The 16,971-nt window shown below is 44.4% G+C and overlaps 1 protein-coding gene across 4 annotated transcripts in view; it reads left to right on the top strand.

The window, feature by feature from the left end:
• kansl1b (KAT8 regulatory NSL complex subunit 1b) overlaps positions 1–16,971 on the top strand; it is a 300,606-nt gene that overhangs the window by 55,976 nt on the left and 227,659 nt on the right. For 2 of the 4 annotated variants that reach the window (XM_060848552.1, XM_060848548.1), the window contains exon 1: positions 9,678–9,980. The exons of the other annotated variants lie outside the window; for them this stretch is intronic. The gene's annotated coding sequence lies outside the window, so the exon portion shown is untranslated. Of the gene's footprint in view, positions 1–9,677; positions 9,981–16,971 lie in introns of those variants that run through there. 4 annotated transcript variants of the gene reach the window in all.

Genomic DNA, 16,971 nt, shown 5'->3' with positions numbered 1-16,971 from the left:
CAGATGTGAAGCTAACTGGCCTGCAGTTTCCTGTTTTTGGTCTCCCTCCTGTTTTGAATAAAGGCATTACATTTGCTGACATCGTCACGAATGGAACCATATCTGTAGCAAGAAAGTTTTGGAAAATTAAAACCAATGCACTAACTGTGTCATGAGCCAGTTCTTTTAAGAATTTAGGAAAAGCTCCTGCAGTACCATCCACTTGTAAGCCCCGGCTCCAACTGTTTACTCAGTACCATTTCTCTGATGATTCTGATTTTCCTGACCTCCTCCCACGCTTCCAATTCCTGATCTATCAATGCTTCTGGAATGTTATTTGTACCCTCAGTAGTGGAGACAAGGGAAACATATCTGTTCAGCTAATTCCTGAGTTGAAGCAGTTGTGTCATGAGGAAAGATTAACCAGATTGGGCCTGTACTCAGTGAATTTTTGAAGATTGAGAAGTGATTTATTGAATCATGTAAGATATTGGGGGAATTTGTGGGAATGACACTTGCTGCGAGGATGTTTCTGTGGTGGGGGAGTCCAGAATTTCAACATTGGTGAAAGGAGGCTCAGAAGGGCAAAGCTTGCACCCATCAGGACTGGGGATGTAAGGACCAAACTGAGAAGGGCAACAGCAATTGAGACAGAATAAGAAGTCAGTGGTGATTTGTTTCCCTTCCTAATATGTTTGTTACTGTGAAAAGCATGTCTTTCATGGGATCACCACCAATGTTCAATGCACATTGCAAATATAAAGTTCACACATAGACAACATGTGAATTCACAACTGCACCAATGAATTTCTACACACAGCTTATTAAGCATCATCCTGTGCTTAACTTTACTATTGAAATGGAAAAATCAAACAAGTTCCTCCTCTGGATGTGATTGTTCAGAAATCTGCTAGTTGCTTCTTGCCAGCTGCAATCTTACATTTGATGCATGTGTTGGAATTCGTGCAATCCTTGTGCTGCATGATCAGACTTCTTAGTAATCTTCTGAATAGAGTTGTAGTCACCTGCTCAACATGTGAATTTTAAGTTGAGATGGGATGTGACAGGACTCGCCTCTTGCTGCATACATTTCATGGGATTCTATGAAAGGGCCTAAGGCTGCATTTTTGTTCTGAAATATGACAAATCAATTTCAATTGACCTGGAAGGTGACCGTTTGTTCAAGTTTGAATAATAAGTTGAAGTTGGCTCTTTCACACAATGAATAATGCAAATTAATGCTCATATGATGCCAGGTTTATTGGCTGTATGTCCCAACATGTGACGGAAAAATCAAAAAGTTCCTTTTGTAGACGTGATTGCTGAGCAATCTGACAATAGTTTATCTACTACTTTCAACTGTAATCTTTATTTAATATGTGTTGGAATTTGTTCATTGTACGTGCTACATGATCAAACTTCTTTCAACTTCGATGTTGTGGCCTTTTCGGAGAGAGTAGGGACAGTATTGGTTGTTGCAGGTTCCGGAATTTAGATACGTCAGTAAGAACAGAGAAGATGGTGAAAGGGAGGAGGTGTGGCATTGTTAGTCAAGGACAGTATTACGGTAGCAGAAAGGATGTTTGTGGACTCATGTACTGAGATAGTATAGACTGAGATTAGAATCGGGAAAGGAGAGGTCACCCTGTTGGGAATTTTCTATCGGCCTCTGAATAGTTCCAGAGATGTAGAGGAAATTATAACAAAGATAATTCTGGAGTAACACAGTAATTGTTATAAGGGACTTGAACCTCCCAAATATTATTTGGAAATACTATAGTTCAAGTACTTTGGATGGGTTAGTTTTTGTGCAATGTGTGCAGGATGGTTTCCTGACACACAGTTGTAGACAAGCCAACAGGGGGCGAGGCCACATTGGATTTGATACTGGGTAATGAATCTGGCCAATTGTTAAACTTGGAGGTAGGTGAGCACTTTGGCAATAGTGACGACAGTTTGGTTATTTTTACTTTAGCAATTTACTTTAGGTATATAACGCAGGGCAAGAGTTATTGCTGGGGGAAAGGCAATTATGATGCAATTAGGCAAGATTTAGGCTGCATAGGATGGGAAAGAAAACTGTAGGGGATGTATACAGTTGAAATTTGGAGCTTATTCAAGGAACAGCTACTGTGTGTCCTTGATATGTATGTACCTGTCAGGCAGAGAGGAAGTAGTCGAGTAAGGAAACCATGGTTTACTGAAGAAATTGAATCTCTTGACAAGAAGAAGACTTATGTTAGGATGAGATGTGAAGGCTCAGTTAGGGTACTTGAGAGTTACAAGTTAGCTAGGAAAGGCCTAAAGAGAGAGCTAAGAAGAACCAGGAGTGGACATGAGAAGTCATTGGCAGATAGGATCAAGGAAAAGCCTAAATCTTTCTATAGGTATATCAGGAATAAAAGAATGACTAGAGAAAGATTAGGGCGATTCAAGGATAGTAGTGGGAAGTTGTGCAGAATCCGAGGAGATGGAGGAAGCGCTAAATGAATTTTTTTTGTCAGTATTCACCCTGGAAAAGACGATGTTGTCGAGGAGAATACTGAGATACAGACCACTAGATTAGACGGGATTGACATTCATAGAAAGAGGTGTTAGCAATTCCAGGAAGTGTAGAAACAATTAAGTCCCCTTGGCCGGATGGGATTTATCTGAGGATTTTCTGGGAAGTCAAGGAGGAGATTGCAGAGCCTTTGGCTTTGACCTTTATGTTGTCATTGTCCACAGGAATAGTGCCAGAAGACTGGAGCATAGCAACTGTTGTTACCTTTTAAAGAAGGAGAGTAGAGACCAGTGAGCCTTACTTCGGTTGTGGCTAAAGTGTTGGAAAAGTTTGTAAGAGATAGGAATGGAGTGAGGAATAAGTTGATTAAGGATGGTCAACACGGTTTTATGAAGGGTAGATCGTGCCTGACAAACCTTATTGAGTTCTTTGAGATGGTCACCAAACAGGTGGATGAGGGTAAAGCAGTTGTTGTGTATATGGATTTCAGGAAGGTGTTTGATAAGGTTCCTCACGGGAGGCTATTGCACAAAATACGGAGGCATGGGATTGAAGGTGATTTTGCAGTTTAGATCAGAAACTCGCTCGCTGAAAGAAGATATAGGATGGTGGTTAATGGGAAATGTTCATCCTGGAGTTCAGCTACAAGTGGTGTCCTGCAAGGATCTGTTTTTGGGCCAGTGCGGTTTAACACTTTTTTCAGTGACCTAGGAGAGGGCATAGAAGGATGGGTTAGTAAGTTTGCGGATGACACTAAGGTCCGTGGAGTTGTGGATAGTGACGAAGCATGTTGTAGGTTACAGAGGGACATAGATAAGCTGCAGAGCTGGGCTGAGAGGTGGCAAATGGAGTTTAATGCAGAAAAGTGTGAGGTGATTCACTTTGGAAGGAGCAACAGGAATAAAGAGTACTGGGCTAATGTTAAGATCCTTGGTAGTGTGGATGAGCAGAGAGATCTTGATGTCCGTGTACATGGATCCCTCAAAGTTGCCACCCAAGTTGAGAGGGCTGTTAAGGCGGCACAGAGTGTGTTAGCTCTTATTGGTGGGAGATTGAGTTTCGGAGACACAAGGTCATGCTGCTACTGTACAAAACTCTGGTGCAGCCGCACATGGAATATTGTGTACAGTTCTGGTTACTGCATGACGGGAAGGATGTGGAAGCATTGGAAAGGGTTCAGAGAGGATATACTAGGGTGTTGTCTGGTCTGGAGGGAAGGTCGTATGAGGAAAGGCTGAGGGACTTGAGGCTGTTTTTGCTCGAGAGAAGAAGGTTGAGAGATGTCTAAATTGAGACATACAAGATAATCAGAGAGTTAGATAGGGTGGACAATGAGAGCCTTTTTCCTCAGATGGGATGGCTCGCATGAGGGGACATAGCGATAAATTGAAGGCTGATAAATATAGGACAGATGTCAGAGTTGGTTTGCTAACTCAGAGTAGAAGTTTACTCAGAGGAACAGACTGCCTTCAACAGTAGCAGACTTGCCAAGTTTAAGGGCATTTAAATGGTTATTGGATAAACATATGGATGATAATCGAATAGTATAGGTTAGATGAGCTTCAGATTGGTTCCACAGGTCGGCGCAACATCGAGGGCCAAATGGCCTATACTGCGCTATAATGTTCTATGTTCTCTGACTGTCCACAACAGACATTGTGGTGACCATTTTCAACTGCTTGTTGCTTGAAAATCCCAAAACAAAGTGACCAATATGTGACTCTCCTGTCCGAGGGTATTTAATAAGTAATTTTCACTATGCTAAGAATTATACTGGAAACTAATTTAAGGTTTGCCATCAGGCTCAGTTTTGACACATGCTTTCTGCAACATGCTTTTTCATACAGGACCCTGTCCTTTGATGTAAAGGATTTTGACCATACATTGCATTTTATTTTCTAATGAGGAAGGTGTTAAGGAGACAGAAATATCCACTGCATTCTCCATGGTGAAATCCTGACCAATCATTTTCTTCCAGGCTAGTCTGGTTTAAATCAGCTGAGTAGGTTCAGTTAACATTTCCTGCTGCATTTCTGTATCAGCCATGATTTAATCAGTCAGCACCCTATTCCTATCTGATATAATTTGATGGTTTTTTTTCTGCATTTTGGTTTCTTGCATTCCAGTCCTGATGAATGCTTGGTAGAAAATTTAAATGTTGAGTCTCTTTTTAGCCTTGTAGGTGTTCTGCACTAACAAGAAATTGTTTGCATTTAGAAACTAATGGGCAGGGTTTCAAGATAAATTTTAGAGAGAGATGAAGGTGCATTTCCTGTCTGAGGGTTAATTTATAAATACTTTTCTGCACTGAGTGGAGGAAACTGTTATTGAAAGAAAAATGGAAATTGCTGGAGAAACACAGCAAGACTGGCAGTATTTGTGGAGAGAAAGCAAAGTTAATGTTTTGGGACTAGTGATCCTCCTTCAGAACTGATTGTAGCTCGGAAATGATTGATATAAGTGTTGAAGTTGGCTGAAGGGAGGAAGGGGGAGGAAACGATAGGTGGAAATGGAGACAGGAAAATGTGGTTGTGAAACATATTGGCCATGATTGAATGGTCAATCAAACCAGACAGGTGGAATGGTCTAATCCTGCTCCTATATCCTCTGATCTTATGGAGACGAGGGAGAGAGAATAGCTGTTAGGTAGACAAAGGATTGGGTAATGATAAATCTGGAAGAATCAATAGTTGCTCATGGGGACCATTTGTAACTGACAATACATTAGTTTTTCGAGCAGCCTATCTGATGACAAGGTAAAAACAATGACTGCAGATGCTGGAAACCAGATTCTGGATCAGTGGTGCTGGAAGAGCACAGCAGTTCAGGCAGCATCCAACGAGCAGCGAAATCGGCGTTTCGGGCAAAAGCCCTTCATCAGGAATAAAGGCAGTGAGCTGGAAGCATGGAGAGATAAGCTAGAGCAGGGTGGGGTGGAGACAGAGTAGCATAGAGTACAATGGGTGAGTGGAGGAGGAGATGAAGGTGATAGGTCAGGGAGGAGAGGGTGGAGTGGATAGGTGGAAAAGAAGATAAGCCGGTTGGACCAGTCCAGACAAGTCATGGGGACAGTGCTGAACTGGAAGTTTGAAACTAGGATGAGGTGGGGGAAGGGGAAATGAGGAAGCTGTTGAAGTGCACATTGATGCCCTGGGGTTGAAGTGTTCCGAGGCGGAAGATGAGGCGTTCTTTCTCCAGGCGTCTGGTGGTGAGGGAGCTGCGGTGAAGGAGGCCCAGGACCTCCATGTCCTCGGCAGAGTGGGAGGGGGAGTTGAAATGTTGGGCCACGGGGCGGTGTGGTTGATTGGTGCGGGTATCTCGGAGATGTTCCCTAAAGCGCTCTGCTAGGAGGCGCCCAGTCTCCCCAATGTAGAGGAGACCGCATCGGGAGCAACGGATACAATAAATGATATTAGTGGACTGGTCCAACCGGCTTATCTTCTTTTCCACCTATCCACTCCACCCTCTCCTCCATGACCTATCACCTTCATCTCCTCCCCCACTCACCCACTGTACTTTATGCTACTCTCTCCCCGCCCCACCCTGCTCTAGCTTATCTCTCCATGCTTCCAGCTCACTGCCTTTATTCCTGATGAAGGGCTTTTGCCCGAAACGTCGATTTCGCTGCTCGTTGGATGCTGCCTGAACTGCTGTGCTCTTCCAGCACCACTGATCCAGTATCTGATGACAAGCCCTGGTTTATTGCGGTTCAAGGAAAGATGTGGAAGAAGATGCTCAAGATGCTAAAATGTTTGAACTAAATATTGAGTCCTGAAGGCTGCGAGGTCCCCAAACAGTAAATGAGACATTGCACTGAGCTTTGTGGGCGGCACGTGGCACAGTAGTTAGCACTGCTGCCTCACAGCGCCTGAGACCCGGGTTCAATTCCTGACTCAGGCGACTGACTGTGTGGAGTTTGCACATTCTCCCCGTGTCTGCGTGGGTTTCCTCTGGGTGCTCCGGTTTCCTCCCACAGTTCAAAGATGTGCGGGTTAGGTGAATTGGCCATGCTAAATTGCCCGTAGTGTTAGGTAAGGGGTAAATGTTGGGGTATGGGTGGGTTGCGCTTCGGCGGGTCGGTGTGGACTTGTTGGGCCGAAGGGCCTGTTTCCACACTGTAAATAATCTAATCTAATCTTTACTGGAATACTGCAGCAAGACTGAGACAGAAATTGAAATGGCAGGCAACCAGAAACTCAGGGTCATTTTTACAGAGACAGTGCAGGTGTTCTGTAAAACGGCCGGCTCGTCTGCACTTCATCTCTCACAATGTGAACAGTGAAAACTGTTGTCGAGATTGGGTGAAGTGCAGATCAATTACTGTTTTTCCTCGGTGTGCCTGGGGCTATTGATTGTCAGGAGGGAGGAAATAATTGGGCAGGTGTTACATCTCCTGTGATGGGAAAGTTCTGTGCAGTTGTGGGGAGGCATTGGGAGAGGAGAACGATTGGTCCAAAGTGCCTTGGAGGGAACGGTCCCTGGGGAAGGCTGACCAGGGAGAAGATATGTCTTGTCGTGGCATCCCGTGGAGGTGGTGGAAATGCAGTTTATGATCCTTCAGATGTTGATACTGTTCGAGAGGGAAGTGAGAACCAGGGGGACCTTGCAACTGTTGTGGGAGGGAAGAGAGAGGGTGAGGGCAGAATTGTGGGAAATGGGTCAGACACAGCTAAGGATCCTGTTAACCTCAGTGAGACAGAAGTGGGCATTTTGGAGAGGGAGGCATGGTGGCTCAGTGCTTAGTACTGCTGCCTCACAGAGGCAGGGATCCAGTTTCAATTCATGCCTCAGGCGACTGTCTGTCTGAAGTTTGCACTTTCTCCCTCTGTCTGCGTGGGTATCCACCGGGTGCTCCCATTTCCTCCCACAATCCAAAGATGTGCAGGCCAGGTGAATTGGTCATGCTAAATTGCCCATAGTGTTCGATGCATTAGTCAGCGGTAAGTGTAGGGTAGGGTTCTGGGTCTGGGTGGGTTACTCTTCCAAGGATCAGTGTGGACTTGTTGGGCCAAATGACCTGTTTCCATTATCTGGAATCTAATCTGTGAAGGTCTCTTGTGGAATCTGGTATCATCAGAACAGATGTGACAGAGATGGAGTCTGTACAGGAAGTGAGGTGTGAAGTCATATGGTCCAGGTAACAGTGGGAGTCAGTGGGTTTGTAGTTGATATTGGTCGCCAACTTACTCCCCGAAATGGATGTTAGGGAAGGTGAGGGAGAAGTCAGAGGTGGATCAGGTGAAGATAAAAGCAGATTGGAAGTTGGAAATGAAATTGATAATTTTTTCAATTCAGAATGAGATAGGGAAACAACGCCGATTACATTATCGATTTAGCAGCGAGATAGTTGTGTGAATGGACTGAAGTCGGAATGGAACAGGAAATGTTCCCCATTTCAGACAGTGGTAGACCTAACTGGAGCCTATGGAGGTACCCCTGGCCACAACTTTGATTTGTAAAAAGTGAGAGGCGTTAAATGAGAAGTCGTTGTCCAAAATGAGGATGAACCTGGCCACTAGAGGACAGTGGTGGTGGATGAAGACGATTCAGGTGCAAATGTGTTGCTGGTCAAAGCACAGCAGGCCAGGCAGCATCTCAGGAATAGAGAATTCGACGTTTCGAGCATAAGCCCTTCATCGAGGGCTTATGCTCGAAACGTTGAATTCTCTATTCCTGAGATGCTGCCTGGCCTGCTGTGCTTTGACCAGCAACACATTTGCAGCTGTGATCTCCAGCATCTGCAGACCTCATTTTTTACTCGAAGACGATTCAGGCCTTATTTTCAGGAAGAGGCAGAGAGACCATCCTGTTTGCGGGGAGATGGTATACATGTAATTGGATTGTACATCCATGGCGAAAAGGAGATGGCTAGAGACCACGAACAGCATCAGAAGAATCGCAGACGTAAGTGGGAAGGGACTGTAATTAAATATGTTCCATTGTGAGTGAGATAAATTCTGGATTCAGAAGGGGGTCATCTCGCAGAGAGCAGGCACAAAAGTGGAGTTAATGTCACAGTCAACCATGATTTTAAGTGACTGAGTAAGGACTGCAGACGCTGGAAATCAGAAGTGAAAAGTGTGGTGCCGGAAAAGCACAGCAAGTCAGGCAAGATCTGAGGAGCTGGAGAGTTGACATTTCAAGCATAAGCCCTTAATCAGTAATGATTTTAGTGACTCAGGGATCAGTTTGATAAATAGCCAAGGTTTCATAGAATCCCAACAGTGTGGAAATAGTCCAACAAGTCTTTTTTTCCACACCAAAGGGTAACCCACCCAGACCCATTACCCTACCCTATTACTCTACATTTACCCCTAATTATTGACTACACGTCCATGAATACTATGAACAACTTAGCGTTGCCAATTCACCTAACATGCACATCTTTGGATTGTGGGAAGAAACCAGAGGAAGTCCACACAGCTCGGGGAGAATGTGCCCATACAGTCAGTCAGTGGAGGCTGGAATGGAACCCAGGTCCCTGGCGCTGTGAGGCAGCAGCGCCACCATATGCCGCCCAGGTTTGGTGGAGGCGGTCGGAATATAGGACACAGGCAAGTGGGACTAGTTTCGTTTGGGAGCAAAACTGGCGTGGACTAGTTGGACCGAAAGGTTTGTCTCCGTGCTGCAAGACTCTGATCGAATAGCCTATATCTCGTTTCTTTATGATTGGAAGATTTACGTGTTCACTTCTGTGCAAGATCTCCGTGTGTAACTTGTTTTTATTTACAAATTAGATGGCAGGCTGAAATAATCAGGAGGGCGGTGAGCGTGTGCATACAGCATATGTCACAGTCTGTAGCTTTGTTGCACTGGGATTGTTATTCACATGCGGCTGCTGCATTTCCGTGTTCTGAGTTTGTTGCAATGTTATTTCCTGCAAAGTGTCTGACCAGAATGGCGCCATCCTGCTCCTTAGCCAATGGCCAGCCTGCTCGGCCGTGGGGGTGGACGACGCAGCTCAGCGAACGGGACAGTGCCGAGACACTTGGGAAGTGTAGTTTCGAGTCGGGGTGGGAATGGAATTGCGGCTGCGTAGTGAGGAAGAAAAGGCGCGCTGTCGCTTGTCGAACTACAAGCCCCAACGGGCGCAGTGCGGTAGCGGGCTGAGCGCCTGCGTACTCTACTGCCCCATAGCGGCCGGGCAGAGTTAGTGCAACGCCGCCGCGACTCTCGCTGCATTGTTATCGGGGGAAAGGCTGCACCCTGTCAGCCAGCAGTGCCAGGCCCGGCCGCCATCTTACTGCGCTCTTGTTGCTCCGAAAAAGAAACGACTGACCGACTTAGCGGGTCGAATCCGCCTGCTATCACTTCCCTTTTTTTCTTGCGGGCGGATAAGTTGGAGTAACTGCCGGTGGAGCCGATCTAAGGGTTGGCTGGAGCGGGGCTCCGCCTTTGCCCGTGTGCGTGTTGGCGGACATACGGACGGACGGAGTGTGTCTGAAGCGGTGGCTGCTTCGGCCGAGGCCGGGGCCCGGCTCGGGCTCCCTCACGTGCGGTGAGTGCTTTGTTTAATCAGAGGCTGCGGGCGATCGTTCGATCGGGGAGCAAGGGCCCGGGCCTCACGTGGCGCCTGCTTTGTGCGCGGGGGCCCTGGTGGCGCCGGGACCGCTCCCCTCCCCCGCCCTCCGTGGCGCAGTTGGTGTGGCAGCGCCTGGGAGCCGGGGCCCGATGGGCTCTGAAGCTTCTAGAAGGCGAGCCCAGCCCGCGGCCATCAGCTCATTGTTGCAGCCGGTTACATCATCCAGGTTCCCAGGCACGTGATGGTCGAGCCCCCCCCCGTGTCCACCAAAGACCCCCCACTCCCCCACGTCCAAAGCTGACTCGCCCCCCCCATGCTCCCCTTTTCCCATATCCATCTCCACCCCAATATTCACATCCCAAGTCTCCAATCTTTTTCAATATCTCCCACACTCTTTTCTCCCCCCCCCCCCCCCCCCCCCAAACACCCACATCCAGCCGCGTAGCATCTACCCCATATCTCCTTTCAGGCAGGTTTGTGATCTCAGATTCTCTCTACTGTCCATCCCAGTCCCACGACCCAAGTTGAGTTTGTGATCATACGTAAGGCAGATGAAATATAATAAGGTTATCCACTTTGGTTGCAAAAACAGGAAGGAGGGTTATTGGCTGAATGGCTGTAGATTGGGAAAGGGGCAATGCAACAACACTGATATCATTGTGCAAGTTGCCAAAAGTTAAGCATGGTGAAGAAGGCAAATAGCATGTTGGCCATTATAGCAAGAGGATTTGAGTGTAAGCAGTCGGAATGTCTTGTTGCAATTGTACATGGCTTCTGATAGGACCACACCATGCAGTTTTTTTTTAGATTAGACTTACAGTGTGGAAACAGGCCCTTCGGCCCAACAAGTCCACACCGACCCGCCGAAGCGAAACCCACCCATACCCCTACATTTACCCCTTACCTAACACTACGGGCAATTTAGCATGGCCAATTCACCTGACCCGCACATCTTTGGACTGTGGGAGGAAACCGGAGCACCCGGAGGAAACCCACGCAGACACGGGGAGAACGTGCAAACTCCACACAGTCAGTCGCCTGAGTCGGGAATTGAACCCGGGTCTCAGGTGCTGTGAGGCAGCAGTGCTAACCACTGTGCCACCGTGCCGCCCATTTTGGTGTCCTTGTGTGTGGATGTTATGGAGAAGAATGGAAGGCCACAAAGGTTTACTGGACTGGTTCCTGCTAGGACAGCAGTGCTCATGTGACAAGACTTGATTGGTTAGGACTATATTAATTGGAATTTGGAAAAATTGGTAGGCAGGGGTGACTTTGATCAAAGTTGTATACTATTCTAATAGGATTAGGTTGAGAACACTGTTTCCAAGTTAACCCTATGACCAGGAACACAATTTACAGATGCGGGGTCAGCCATTTAAAACTGAGGATGGAAGAAATTTTCTCACCCAGAGTCAGAGAGATATACAGCTTGGCCCAACTCATCCATGCCGATCAGACATCTGAAATTAATCTAGTCCCATTTGCCAGCAGTTGGCACATATCCCTCTTCAACCCTTATTATTCATATGTCCATTTAGATGCATTTTAAAATAATTGTACCCTCCTTTGCCAGTTTCGCTGGCATCTTTTTACATACACGCACCACTCTCTATGAAAAAGTTGCCCCTTAGGTCCTTTTTAAAACTTTGCCCTCTTAAATCCATATCCTCCAGTTTTGGATTTGCCTGCCCTGAGTAAAAAGACCTTGGCTATTCACCTCATACATGTCCCTCAAGATTTTATAAATCTCTATAAGGTCATCTCTGCACTCCAGAGAAATAGCCCCAGCCTATTCAGCACCTCCCCATTGCTCAAACGTCCAACCCTGACAACAACCTTGTAAATCTTTTCTGAACTCTTTCACGTTTGACAACATCATTCGGGACACCAGAATTGAATGCAGTATTCTAAAAGTGGCCTAATAACTAATGGAGAAAGTGAGGACTGTGGATGCAGGAGATCATAGTCGAGACTGTGGTTCTGGAAAAGTACAGCTGGTCAGGAAGCATCCGAGGAGCAGGAAAATTGTTTCGGGCATGTCCTATATCGCAACAACGTGACCTGCCAACTCATTAACTCAATGAGATCAATAAAGGCAAGCAAACCAAACAGCACCCTCACTACCCTGTTTATCTGCAACTTCACTTTCAATGAACTACACACCTGCACCTCGAGGCCTCTCTCTTCAGCAACACTCTAGCGAATCTGCCCTGATTTACGTTAGAACAATGCAGCCCCTCACATTCATCTAAACTAAATTCCATCTGCCATTCTTTGGCTCATTTGCCCATCTGATGAAGTTCCATTGTACTCTGAGATAACCCTCTTCGCTGTCTGCTCCATTCCCAGGTTTGGTTTCATCTGCAAACTTACTCACCATGCTCCTATGTTTACATCCAAATAATTTATATAAATGACAAAAAGCAGAACAGAAGCCTCTGGAATTCTCTGCACAGAAAGTGTCTGTGATTAAAATATTGCATGTTTTTTCAAGGAGTCAGATGTTCTTAAGGCTAATGTGAAGAAAGAGGGAAGGGAGAATTGAGTTGCATGATCAACTGTGATGATCTTAAATGGCAGAATAGGTTAAAACAATCAATTCTTATTTTGTACATCTGTGTCTTCCACCTCCCGTTTATGAATCCTCTCTCTCTGATGTATTTTCCTGTCCCCTCCTGATAGGACAAATCCTAGAGATCTGAAGTTCTCTGTGATCTGATGAGAGCTTGCAATGACTTTGTGAACTTATTTTTCCTGTTTCCTTTGTTGCTGTGTACCCACAAAGTAATTCCCCAATAATTTGTCCCCGTATCTGGTCACTGTGCCTTTTACAAATAAAAGCAAAATACTGGAGACATTGCATGTCTAAAACAGGTACAATGCTGGAGAAACTCAGTGGAACTTCGGGCATCTGTTGGAAAAGAAACAGTGACATTTTAAATCCAGTGACTTCAGAAGAGTCATACTGAACTCAATCTGTTAGTTTGGTAATCTCCACAGATGCTGCTTAGTTTATCCAGAGTTCTGTGTTTTTTGTTCGATGATTTGATAGAATGTATACTACATAGGACAGCTCAGGATTTAACCATAATCTGGAACCAGAAAACCCAGGACTGTGGTATCCTGCGGGCTGAAACTTTGGTGTTTTGCTCCTGTTTTTGGGTGACTTCAGACTGTTGCTTGGGAGAATTGAGACCTTGGCTTTACTTTCAAGCACTTTTCATTATATGCAGTATGATCAGGTTGAATGTTTTGGAGCACATTTATAGCTTAACTTCCTTGGGTTCCTCGTTATTTTGAACACACGTGTTTGTGATGTTGCTCAAAACTTTGTCCTTTTTAGGCCTGAAGTTGTATAACCTTGAAATTGACCTCTCAGTTTAAAAGGTCACCTCTTTTTGTTGATGTTGTTTGAAGGAATATTATCCTTTTCGTTTCCTCATGAGTAGTAGGGTTGCAAAGATATTCTCCAAACTAAGAAATTATGGATTACAGTCTACACTGTAAATAAGTGGGCCTCTATGTATGGTTACCAGTTGATATGATTCTTGAAAGTCTGCTGTTTAATTTATGGACAGATTGTCATAGTTTTTTTGTCTTTCTTGCAAAATAGTACAAAACAATGGGATATCGTGTGTAGAGTACATTTGGATAATCTTGTGAAATTGTTCCTCTTGCCAGTGACAAGAGCTCTTAACCACGAATATTTAACTGTTAAGGTATATAACTGGAAACATGTTTTTGGTTTAGCTTAAAATTATGGAATCTATTTGTGTTAGTGTTTTATTTGATTCTGGTAAATGTGGGATGTCAGTTTCATAGTCCCATCATTGGCCTACTTGAAACGTTAATTTGGCTAAAGTTTATAAAAAGCTGAGAATGTATGAGTCTGAAAGCAGGAATGTTTACATATTACAGTGTTAGCAGACACTTGAACCAAATTTTCGTTACTCATATTTTTTAATAAGTAATTTCCAAAAAGGTACAGTGTCAAAATATAAAATTTTAATCAGTGGGTCCTCGAGGCTGGAACTTAGTGGAGAATGAATGAGCAGTGAATTAGCAAATGGTTGAATTTTGTCTTGTGAAAGGCTTTATCCTTTTTATGTCAGCAATTGTAACACTCTTAAAATGGGGAGTCCGGTCATTTATGTTGTATGGCAGAGTTTCCATTTCTGTTTTGCAACGCTGAGTGGTTGTAGTCAGTCCATTCGACCATAAGACCAGAGATAGACTATTTGACGAGATCGTGGCTGATCGATTGAATAAACTTCACGTCAACTTTTCTCCCTCATCCCTATAATCCTGCGTTACCTTACTGCTTCAAAATCTTTGTCTCAGCCTTGAATATATGTAACAACCCAGCCTCTTTGCTTTCAAAACAAATGCCACAGGTTCATGATCATCTGAGAGAAGAAATTTCTCATTTCTGTCCAAACTGGACAACTGTTTATTCTGAGGTTAGGCCTTCTGGTCTTAGATTCTCCCACAAGGGCAAACAACCTTTCCACACCTACCCAATCAAGCCGTGGAGAGTCTTCTATCTTTCAATCAGTTTGCTTCTTGTTCATCTAAACTCCAATTAAAACATGCCCACCTACTCAGTCTTTCCTCATAAGAAACTCCGTCCATACCTATGATCAGCTTAATAAACCTTCTGTGGACAGCCTCCAATGCTGGTAGATATTTTCTTAGAGAAGGGAACCAAAACTATTGACAGTATTCCAGTCATGGTACCTTGTACACTTTTAGAAGCTCCGTATTGTTCCGGACACAATTCCCTTTGAAATAAAGGCGAGCAGCCAATTTGCCCTCTAGTAGCTACTGTATTTGGCTACTAACTTAGGATTCATTCATGAGGACTCTCACATCTTTGTGCTGCAACGTCCTGCAGACTTTCTCCAATTAAGTAATATTTAGCTCCTCTATTCTTCATATCCAAGTGGATAACCTCATATTTTCCTGCATTATATTCCATTTAAGTTTTGCCCACTTGTTGAACCTATAGACTTTATGATCCCCTATAATTGCCTTCCAACCTATTTTTGTTAAATTAGCAAACTTGATAATCGTGCATTCACAGTTACTTGACGAAGCTGTTACTGTCCTTTTGAATGTACTTGCTAGTTTGCCCACTATGTTTATGTTCTCCCTCCTTTTTTAGCAGTCGTTTGGTTTTTAAAACTTTTCCAGTCCTGTGGTTTACCACTAATCTTTGCTACAGTGTATGTTTTAAGTTCAGTGCAGATGTTGCCAACCCAAGTTTCTTATCCTCAACCTGAATGCTATGTTCTTCCATGTTTTCGTTGTTCCCTCAGGAATATTTTACTGAGAGAGTTCTGTTTAGCTCATCTCATCACACATCTCCAGATCCAAGAGAGTTGATCTCTGAGTAATTATTCTCAACACGCAACTGCCAAGTTCACAAGCGTCCATTTCCTACGAGAGAATTTAAACATCTCCCCATGACATTCAATGGCATTATGATGGCTAAATCCTCCTCTTACCAACATCATCATCCGAGGAAAAAGACTTTCACTGTCTACCCTATCTAATTCTGTGATCATCTTGTATGTCTCTATCAAATCCCCTCTTCGCCGCCGCCTTTTCAATGAGAACAGACCCAAGTCTCTCAGTGTTTCCTCATAAGACCTTCCCACCAAGAGGAGATTTGATAGAGACATACAAGATGATCAGAGGATTAGATAGGGTAGACAGTGAAAGTCTTTTTCCTAGGATGATGATGTCAGCTTGTATGAGGGGGCATAACTACAAATTAAGGAGTGATAGATTTAAGACAGATGACAGAAGTAGGTTCCTTACGCAGAGAATGGTAAGGGCATAGAATGCCCTTCCTGCTAATGTAGCCAACTTAGCCACAATACGGAGATTTAAACAATCCTTCGATAAGCACACGAATGATTTTGTGTTAGTGTGGGGGGGATGAGCTGAGAATAGTTCACAGGTCAGCACAACATTGAGGGCCAAAGGGCCTGTTCTGCGCTGTATTGTTCTATGTTCTGTATTAGGGGTTACCATTGACCCAAAAGTGAACTGGGCCAGCCATCAAAATACTCTACAAGAACCAGTAGGAGGCAAGGAATCCTGCATTAGCTTATTCCTGAAACCTGCCCAGTATCTTCAAGGCACAGTTAAGTAATGTGCTGGATAAATTCATTTATCTGGATCAGTTCAGCTCTGACAACATTTGTGAACTTTATTACCACAGTGGACAAAGCAGTCTGTTTGTTTTGTTCTCCATCTACCTGCAACATTTACTGCTTCCACCATTGAGACACAAAGACGGCAATGTGTACCATTTCAAATTCATGGCAGTAGTCAACTAGATTACTTTGATAGCACCTTCCCAACGTGTGACTTCAATATCTCGAAGGACAAGGGTGCCAGATGCATGGAACCTCCACCATTTGGGAGATTCTCTTCCAAGCCATGTACATTCATTCCTCCATATCTGCAACGGTTCTGTTTCTGAGAACCCCAATGCATGATGAAACTTGCATGAGTAGAGCTCATTTAAAAATAGGTTAAAAATCATGGGTATTGATTTTTGTTGTTAGTTTTGTTTTGGCAGAGATAGACAAATTTACAATTCATGATTTTGCAGATAGTGTGCTATCCTTACTGGGACTTTATTGTTGTTCCTCCACCAATTGCCTGTTAAAACTGAGAGATTGCGATTTTAGAAAAGATTTGTCATGTTGTGAATCAAATTGTAAGTTTGCTCACTGACCTCGTAGATTTGTTCTGAGACATTTTGTCACCATGCTAGGGAACATCATCAGTGAGCCTTCAATAAAGGTGGTCTATCCTGCTCGCTATTGTGTGTCTTGGTCTGTTGTGCTGGGTGATATTACTTCCAATTTTTTTTCTGAGCAATTGGTAAATGGGGTCCAAATCTATATGTATGTTAACAGAGTTCCAGTTTAAATGCCAGGCCTCACAGAAT

Source organism: Hemiscyllium ocellatum, chromosome 32, assembly GCF_020745735.1.
Source record: "Hemiscyllium ocellatum isolate sHemOce1 chromosome 32, sHemOce1.pat.X.cur, whole genome shotgun sequence".
Taxonomy (NCBI): Eukaryota; Metazoa; Chordata; class Chondrichthyes; order Orectolobiformes; family Hemiscylliidae; genus Hemiscyllium; species Hemiscyllium ocellatum.
Note: the sequence above shows the minus strand (reverse complement) of the source record. Positions and strands in the feature narration are given on the sequence as shown.